Genomic DNA, 9,837 nt, shown 5'->3' with positions numbered 1-9,837 from the left:
AATTTGTCTTTTTTACCTCCCCTCCAGCCCGGTTTCTCCCCTTTGGCTACGAGTGAGACTAGATGTTTAAGTGAAAGCCAGTAACTCTGTAAATTGATGTTTGCAAACTTTTCAGATGGATTCGGAGAGGTTAATTGCCTTCATTTTCTTTAGTCATAGAGGAGAAAAACTGGCAATCTTGAACTGAATGCCCTTCATAAATCAGCCCCCAGAATGAGCAGATTCACAAAAAGGTTCACAAAACAAAAATGTTTTTGTTTTTTTTATATAATTTTTGCCACACTGGGTTCCACTTATTGTATTGCCTTTCACTGCTATGCAGATGACAGCCAGATCTACGTCCTGCTGAGAAGATCCCAATATAAAACAAATTCAAGCATTCATCTTTCAAAGAAAGCTGTCCTCATAAGGGTTGCAGACCCCAAATGTCTGGCTGGAATCAAACCCCGCACTATTGAATGTGGGGCGGATGTGCAAAAATGTGTCACAAATGAATGGCAGTGGTGGGATTTGAACCCACGCCTCATGAGAGACTGGAGCCTAAATCCAGCGCCTTAGACCGCTCGGCCACACTACCAGATATCCATTTCCGTTATCAAATTTGAGAGTAATTAAAATTTATTGTGACATCAAAATCCCAACTGGAGCTCGCAGGAGGGAGCACATAACTCCAATTCTGGTCTCCCCTTTACTAAGAATGATGTTTCAGTCAACGCTAGGCAAGGCGGCTCTCTATCGATCTTTAAATCTCATCTGAAATACATTTGCATTCTTTGACCTTTGACTCATGAGACACTTTTTATGTTACTAATTTATTCTTTCAACTTTTAATGTGGGAGTTTCACTTTATGTACAGCACTTTGTATGCAGCTGCGGTTGTTTTTAAAGTGCTCTATTAATAAAGTTCAGTTTAGTTGAGATGTTTTGCCGGTATAACCGCCCCCCCTGAGGGCAATTATAGGTACGTTCTGGCCCGGGATGAAGACAAGTTTTATGAGCCCTAAGCATATAAAAGGTATTTATTTTATCGCACTCTAAAAGATTCTCAGATGGGCACTCAAGCTAAGAAACTGACAGCTGCTTTGGCATTGTTCAAAGACAACAGCTTTGTGGCAAAAATGATACTCCTGGTCCGATCCAAAAGTCAATTTACCGTACCTGGATTGAGGATTCCACAAATGGAATGGTTACGGAGTTGTAAAGCCCAAAACGGGTATATCAGCTATTTTAAATTCAGCTGAATGCATCTGTTGTTTGAAGAAACTTCATGTTGGTGAAATATTCCTGTAAACAACTCAACTTCTTGACTGCGTGACATAAATAATGGGCCTACTAAACTGTTGGTGTGCATGTGTTGGCATGCAAACACATCAATCAAAGCAGACAACCGTGATGATCAGTGTTATGATCTTATTCTGGTCAAAAGACCGAAGCGTGATTGTACATGCAGCAATCATTTTCGGCAGTAATAGTTTGCTATGGGAAAAAATGACCTCCAATTGACCATCATCAACATTCATTTGGATGTATTTGTCAGTGATGCAATGGAGAGGATTTGCTTGTTGACCAAAATGTCCCAAAATATCTCAAAAGTGTGTCCGTCCGTCCATTTGTGTAAATGCTGATTAGTGATATTATTTGAATCCTCACATATGTTGATGATTACTTTTAATTTTGTAAAAGAAAATATTTTATTTCCTAATTCAGTGTTTTTTTTAAGTACAAGTGGTACGCAGGCGCCCTCTATTGGTAGGCCACACTCATTGATTCAACTATATGCTTCTAAACTTTCCCACTATTTCAAGTTTGGAAGCGGAACCCATTTGTGGTTTTAGTTGAATTAAGGGCTTTAAGGTCAATCATGAAGTCCTGTGACATTTCTCAAGTAAAATTCAGCATTAGTTACACTTAGCCCATCCCCGCTGCCACGGGCTGCGATTAGAGAGGTTTTCCAAACCAATTTTTTTTTTTTTTTGGCGGCTACCTGACCTTTGCCCAACCAATTCACTAGATAGAGACCTCATGCTACGATCGAGTTTAAACGTTATTATTAAATCCGGACAGGCTGAAATTTCTTTCACAAGGCCAGACGCCAATGACCGCAAATGGCGCTGCCTGGACTGCTGATGAGTATGTCCACATTAAATCACTGCATGATGTCTTTTTCATCAGTATGCATACTGATTGAAGCTTCAAATATTATCACAGCATTTAGTCTCTGCTAAGTGCAAGCAAAATGATGGAACCTGAGCCAATATTGCACTTCATAAGGACTATGAAAATATTTCTTACTCAGACTCAGAGCAATGACTCGTTACTATTAGATGGACAACCATATTTTTCCAATTTATATAAACACATTGAAATGAATGAATTGAATTTTGGAATGGTTTTATTTCATGGATTATTTTTTTTAAAGTGAACCCATAACCATGTATGGTGGTGTTGTCACAGAGCTGTGACAAACCTTGGTCCTGTCTGCTGTGATTTATTTTTTGCTCCTACAATATAAATAATGGGCCTCTATTTTCTGTGTACAACGTGCACGCATGTACACCTCTGTGCATTTGCACAAATTAAAGCTGACACACGATCATCCATTCCAGCAATGTCACCCTGTTCTCTGCCTGACTTATTCATGTTTTATGAGTAGTAGCAGAGTACAAATTGCTTCCTAGTCACCAGGTCACCCATTTGACTTGGGTCATTCTTAATGAACTTTTCTTTTATATTGCAGCTACAGTATATTGATCAAGTTGAGCATTGAGGCTTTTACTTCTATTTATTTATACTGTAAATAAGAGGGATTTATTTCAAGTTGTTGATTAGCTGTCTACTTAAAATGAAAAAGGTTATTGAAAAGAGCATCAAGTAGAAGCGGTTCACGTCGGTCCAGTTCCACATTTGTATTACAGGCTTGTAGAGGTCTTCGTGACCCTCGGCAGATGTGCTTCCCGATTGCGGGCACTGACAGCCTCGAGACACCTCGAAAGGAGAGAAGCCAATAAGTGAGCTGGTTAGCAAATTGTTCTCTGGCCAAATGGGAGAGCTGCTGGCTTCTGTCAGATAAAACTTTAGATGGAATTTCATGCACTCAAATAAAATTCATAATCAATATCGCAGCACTTTCAATGACGCTCTGCAACTTTGTACTCTTTTTTTTAAAAAGCAATCAACACATTTCTGAACTTGTTGACCTGGACTACAGATAGGTACGCACATACCGACAATGGCTTTTCACACCCTTGCAATCAAAGTCAGCAAGGCCGGATTCACAGATTTCTCTTCATTGATCTATATTGATCCGCATCGAATGGTCAGGTTCAGGTTTTAGTTCCTACCGAAGAGGAAAATTTCGCTTTGACCTGAGAGATGACATATGACGCAGCTCTGATGAACTAATGGAAAAAGATGGCCTCGTGAACATGGCCCTGAGGCATTAGAAAGAGATTCACTCTTAGTGCAACCCCCTAGGTGTTATGATGGCAAAAATTTGACATTTCTTCCATTTTCATTTCAGCAGAAACTCAGAGGTTGGACAGCAAATGCTCTGATTGGTGAATTTTCCTCAGTTGTTTCAGACAATTTTGTTTGATCGCTCCCACTTAAACCAATTAAAAGCAGTTTTTTTTGTTTTACATGCAACGACGATAACGACTTGAAGCCTTTTAGACTGTGCCAATTTATCCCAGCATCAAAAAAATAAAGCACATTTGCAGAGTTCCGTGTATAAGCTTTTATTTTGAAGGTCTATTTCTACAGTTTCCAGTGTAATGGCTTCAGTGCTGTCACAGCAGACACAACCTGGAGAGCAGAAGTGCGGCGCGAAGCGCGCGTGGGTTCCTCCAGTAGTGACGGTCTTCCTTACCGTGGAGTATCCAAAGGTGAGTGGAGCTGCAACCGACACACACAACAAAAAAAAGAAAAATATCTCTTCATGGTGTTTTGAATTACATTTCACTGTCATAGGTGCGCTTCCGCACATTGGTTTCTGTGGCTCTTCAATTTTTTTTGTGCATGTCTGAATGTTTTGCATGCATTCTGATGGCTTTGAGGAATAGAATGCAATCAAGAAAAAAAAAAAAACTTAATTGCTGTTAGTAGCCCGCCAAGCTTGATGATTTCTGCTCAGACCTCTACTGGGACTGTGCCTACATGCGCACTTGCCATGTTTGACATAATATCCCCACAAATCAAAAATTGTGGATGAAAGTGATGGATGAGTTCTAGCTGTTTATTTTATTTGGATGTGACAGTAGAATGGTGGACTAGTGGTTAGTTGATCTGCTTGCAGGGGTCAAATCTCAGGTGAGGACTTTGCATGTTCTCTCGTATGCTTGGTGAATGGGAATGGCAGATATTTAGCATTTCATGCCAAAACGTGTGGTTGTAATGCCATCATTTGCAGATTGAATCATGATGTCATTGCAAAAAAAAAAAAAATGGTTCACTCCAGGGATGGTCTGTACTGCCATTGTTAAAAATCCATTATTTCTCAATACTCTATATAGTCCATTTTTTTCTCACTTTATTTGCAATATATTTTTTCAAATCTTTTTTTATTGTGTTGGATTCTCCATGAAATCATCAGAATCGTTTTCAGACTTTTCCAGAGTTTTCTGTGATCATTTGAATCAGGTGTGTTGTCGTAGGGTTGCAACTAAAACAGGCTTGTGGGCCGGAGTTGGTGACCCCTGACCCCAAAGCGCTTCAGATAATGGATGGATGAAAATTAAAATGACAATAATAGAAAGCTCCAAGAGAAAATGAGTCAATTTCATTTTGAGTACAATTGCAAACATTCTTTTTTTATCAAATAATGTTAAAATGTGATGATGGTTTTCCATATTCAAGCATTATTTAGTTAAGTGCAATGATTATTTTAACCATATGGGGGAAATACTGAGGCGAAATCAATATGGACTAATTAAAGCATGTAGGGAGAAATCACTCTTGCATGGCAGACATCTTTCATGTGGTAAATATGCAAAAAAAGGAAGAGAAGCATCTGCTGTTTGGCTGGCAACAATCTGCCTGTCATGTAGGCAGGGACCATCTATTGATTGCCTCATGAAAGTCCAAAGAGCCTTTTGCATGCCGACAGACTGCCAGCACCAATTCAGCACTAACCAGGCCCGGGGAGAGCGTTTACCAGCCAGTGTTTGAGAGTTAATATTGGAGCCATGTGGAAAATTATGTTCATTTACATACGCATTAATTGGAGTTTGTGGAAAATGATTAGACTAATGCTGACACAAAGTCGATGTTAATCAACATGGCTCGGAATTGTAAGTATTTCGGCCAGCGTTATTAGATTCGAATTTTCAGATAATACTTTTTGTCTATGTTCCATTATTTTGCCAGTTATGTCCCACTTTGCATAAGGAATGTAGAAAAGGAAACTCGGAGCTCGTTTCTTTGACTCAAAAGTGAGTAGGGGGTTGCTGAGTCTTCTTTTGACAATATCATCTTTTGCTCCGCTTGGCTTGGCAAAGTCACTCCAGCACAGAAAAGATTCACATTCCCATCACACATGATTTTTTTGTTTTTTTGTTTCAGAGAGCAGAATGATGCACTTCAGCCTCTGACAATTGGTGTCTAGATTACTTTTTCAGAATCAAAACAGCCCGTATTTATAGTGAGGAAGAAGTTTTGTCTAAAAAGATGCTGCCCACTCAGATTAAAGTTAAGACTCTGCAAAGTGCTATGAAGAAATTCAATTCATTGCTTTTGTTCTTGGTCCAGCTGAATGTTTAATAATAGCTTAAAAAAAAGTAAAGGTATTTTTATTTAAATGGGGTTTTTCCCCCACTAAAATGTTTTTTTTTCAGATAATCATAGCCAGCGATGAAATTTGATATAATCATCTATTATCCGGCATAATTTGGGGGTTCATGTAGAAACAAAAGTGTGTAACTTCCTGTGATACACCAGAAGTAGGAGTACGCCATTTGCTTTCAAACACAAGGCGAATGTTTGTGACAATCAATACATGAACGCTTGTTTTCTGTATGAACATTCTTTTAGTTGTAATTTATGAAAGCATTTGTACCGTTGAGTCACAGGTGTGGCCCTTGCTGTCATGTACGCCATCATTTCTGGCAGAGGCGATAAATGTCTAGTGCCCCCCCCCCCACACACACACACACCTTCAGTCCTCACTCTATCCATCTCTCATTATTAATATTTGTTGTTGCTGCGTCAACAAAAGCATATCCACCCCTCTCCTGGTTCTCTGCCTTCCGGGGGCCTCCCTACTCGCCTCCATCTTCTAGATATTTCTCATCTTTTTTTCATTCCACCCCCTCTTTAATCTGCCAGCAAGTGATTAAAATGTTCCCGCCGCTACCACAGAGGGACACCGACAGAGACGGCAGCAGCTGAGCCCAGCAGATGCATACTTTTGTTTCATAGGGTTGAACAAAACGTGGATACTACAAACACAGATGTCATTTTCTTTTTCCTGTTTACCACACATCAGTCTTCTGGCATATTTAAAAAAAAAACTGCTCAGGGTCGCCAGTAATTATGTCTTGAATTGGAGTGTAGGCGTAGGATTTTCTTTTGAATAATTAGCATTCTTCCTAATATTTTCATTAACATGAATGTATTTACCAAACTGAACAAATGTGTTGCAACAACATTGTCAGGCTACATCACGTGCAAACAAGTAACAATACCATGGAAATCATCTTTTTTGCCAATAGTCATACGTCCATATAAGAATTTCCCAACGTACTAAGTGAAATTTGAACATAGTTTGGTCCTAACAAATACGAAGAGAAAACGCAACAGAGATTGTGTGTTTTTATAAAAATAATAATAAAAAAAAAATAATACTAAATATAAAAATTAATAATAATCAACACAAGACAGAGATGTGTATTCACACTGTTCACATACACTTCCCTCCTGCTGCTGGGACATACCATTTCCAAAAAGTGAGATCATATCACCATCTCTATAATGCCGTTGACCTCGACTTGGGACGTTGTGAGTCGGTGGGGAGAAAATTAAATTCCAAAATATCCAATCATTAAACTAAGTTGATGTTTGCCTGGCTGAATAGGCTGTGAAACTCTTCAGGACCAAGGCCAGCGTCAGGCTATCAACTGTAGAAGAAACTATGCATTTATGGTGGATTCTCACCGCGCAGGGTCATGTAGGTCCCCTAGTGTAATCAATAGCAGTGTCAGCAGGTGGGATGCGGAGGAGAATGCTAACAAGTCTATGTGTGATCGTGCGAGAGCTATGTGCTGGTATTGGTAACGCTGGCAGAGGTTTAGCAGCCTTTCATGTGATGATGGATTTTCTCTCCGATTTAGGCTTTTGAGCATACACACGCTTTGCATTAATAAACAAGCATGAGACTAATCTTCATGGGCTTCACGGTGCCTTGGAAAAGTAGCATCTAATGCTTTCATCACCTCAAAAGATGAATACAGTGTCACCTAAGGTGCCTGCCTGATTTTTGTTCAGTGGTATTTATGAGGCAGCTTTTAGCTTTTCATCTTGAAGAAGGCGCCGGCTTCTTTGTAATAAGGCAGAGGCGTAGGATAACTATGCAAAAGTCGCTGCTGTTATTTTGGAAATCACAAAGAAAAAAATGCTCCATTAAAAAAACAAATGACTTTTTAAGTCAAATGCAAATGATTGACAAATACTGGACAATAATTATTTCTCTTAATTATCATGAATCTTACTTGACAGTGAGACCATCTTTATCTCTCTAATCTAAGATCTTTGGTGCGTGGAGATCTTTCGATGGATTACAGCTCGCTTGAAACTGCTGTACGTTTATGAGAAACGTCCATCTTTGTGCACCATTGAAGATTTAATAACTTGAATATTTAGTCAAGAGTTTTTATTCAAACAGTTTACTCAAACAAACAATCTGAATAAAATATTCCAGTTGAAAAATTTGAATTTTAAATTTGGAGTTAGTTGAGATGAACCTCTGGTTTTCTTTTTGCACAAAGGATTCAAGAGGAGCGCATTGACCATCTGCCGATGTGTCATTGCTCTCCCAGAGCTTGACCCAAATGGAGGTGTGTACTAGCTTGTCACCTACTATCTCCTCCCCATTCTTGACACTGAGCCGGGAAACAGAAATCTTGATGGATTGACGTGTACGGATGTGCGTTCCTGGAGATGCTGCACGACCTGTGCGACGTCTGCACGCTCCACATACTTGCACAATTGCTGGCTGACTAAAATACGTATAGTAGAGACCAAATGTATCAAATAAAATAGTCCCTTTGGTACCAGAAACATTTGTATCATAACATCTCATCCCAAACTGCGTTTGGATGAAATTGTTGATGAATCTATTCTCTTAAAATGAGCATAAGCTTTTTCTCCCTGCATCCGGTTGGTCGATTTTATTTATTTTTTTATTTTTTTTTTTACATGTCGTTTGATGTTGCATCCTGGCTGGTTCTTCGTTAGGAACTGGCTCAGACCAGATTGAGTCTGGCAGCACAACATGCACTGAAAGCATTAGATAACTTGGACATCTACCTCAGTCCTTGCGCTCTGTTTGTGTGTGTGTGAGAAGAAGACAGAGCGTGGAAGGGGATCAGCAGCATGCAAAATGGTTCTGCACATCAAAGGTTTTGCTATGATACACGCAAAAGCTCAGTGTCTCTTCCAGGAAAGGCCACTGCTGATACGGGGCTATTCGCACACGGGTGTGTGTGTGTGTGTGTGTGTGTGTGTGTGTGTGTTTAAATGCTCGATCTCTCTTAAGATACTAAAGCTGACACTTTCAAATCCACCCAAGAGCCATCTTCAAGCAGACACTTATTTCTTTTCATCTAAGTGGAGATGATGTCCATGTGTGCTTCACGTGGATGGATTATTTACATACGCTTTCACTTTCCCGTAGATTGCTCAATGACATAGTCGTGTTTTTATTTCGTGAAGCTCCATGAACGTGGAATTTAGTGATGTCATCGTCAGTGATGTTATTTTGTTGCCGCAACACACCATGGGGTGTTGAGTTACACTTTAGTAAATGCGGCCGCCTCGCCATCTTTCCTCATGGGTAATTATCAAGATGGGAATTTAGATTTTTTTTTATTTTTTTCTGTGGAATATTTGCATACCGTTTGAGTACATTAGCATGTCCAATACGCGTATGCACAAGAATGAAATCAAGCACATATGCCATCATTTATCTCCAGTGAGACCAATTACCCATTGATTCAATAACTGGAACTACCACAGCTGTCTGCGGCAGCCACGTGGCCATGGAAGAGTGATTTTATGCCTGTTATACACGTCTACATACATAGTCTGTTCAACGTTGAATACACAAGGCTGTATAAGATTTTGAATCTCTCTGTATAATTATAAAGGTTTCCTATTGTGTGGAGTTTTAATAGCAGAATAGAATTGTTGGCCAAAAATGGTAAAACCAACACATTGATGCCAATAGGAACATTTTAACGTAATTATTGAAAAAAAAAAAAGTCTTTCTCAAATTCCATCTAAAGAGCAAAATCTATAATACACATTCAGCCGTGTGTGGGCTGTCTAATTAGTGAATGTGTCTGGTGGTGTGTGTTTGTGTGTGTGTGTGCGTGTGTGTGTGTGTGTGTGTGTGTGTGTGTGTGTCAAGGACCGCAGAGGATGCTGTTTTCCTCATTTGTGGTGACAAATAGGCAGCCTTTGGAGAAAGGGCGATGTGCTGTGCTGCAGTTGACCCCTGACATCTCATTTGGACCTGATATATGGCGCAGTCACAGCCTGCTGTTTCCCATCTGATGAAATGACCAGGTAGCGTTGAGTCTGAACAGTGGAGAGCTACTCCAGCACAGCATGACTGACTAGATG

At 39.7% G+C, this 9,837-nt stretch overlaps 1 protein-coding gene and 1 non-coding gene across 2 annotated transcripts in view; one reads left to right on the top strand and one right to left on the bottom strand.

The window, feature by feature from the left end:
- Positions 1–495: 495 nt before the first annotated feature.
- Positions 496–577, bottom strand: trnal-uag (transfer RNA leucine (anticodon UAG)). The gene has a single exon. It is a non-coding gene; the product is annotated as a tRNA-Leu (tRNA).
- Positions 578–3,767: 3,190 nt separating this feature from the next.
- The window catches only part of rbfox1 (RNA binding fox-1 homolog 1), a 66,380-nt gene continuing 60,310 nt past the window's right edge, over positions 3,768–9,837 (top strand). Inside the window, exon 1 of the mRNA XM_085934548.1 lies at positions 3,768–3,884. The gene's annotated coding sequence lies outside the window, so the exon portion shown is untranslated. The remainder of the gene's footprint in view (positions 3,885–9,837) is intronic.

This window comes from Syngnathus leptorhynchus, chromosome 16 (assembly GCF_054491065.1).
Source record: "Syngnathus leptorhynchus isolate UIUO chromosome 16, UIUO_Slep, whole genome shotgun sequence".
Lineage (NCBI taxonomy): Eukaryota > Metazoa > Chordata > Actinopteri > Syngnathiformes > Syngnathidae > Syngnathus > Syngnathus leptorhynchus.
Note: the sequence above shows the minus strand (reverse complement) of the source record. Positions and strands in the feature narration are given on the sequence as shown.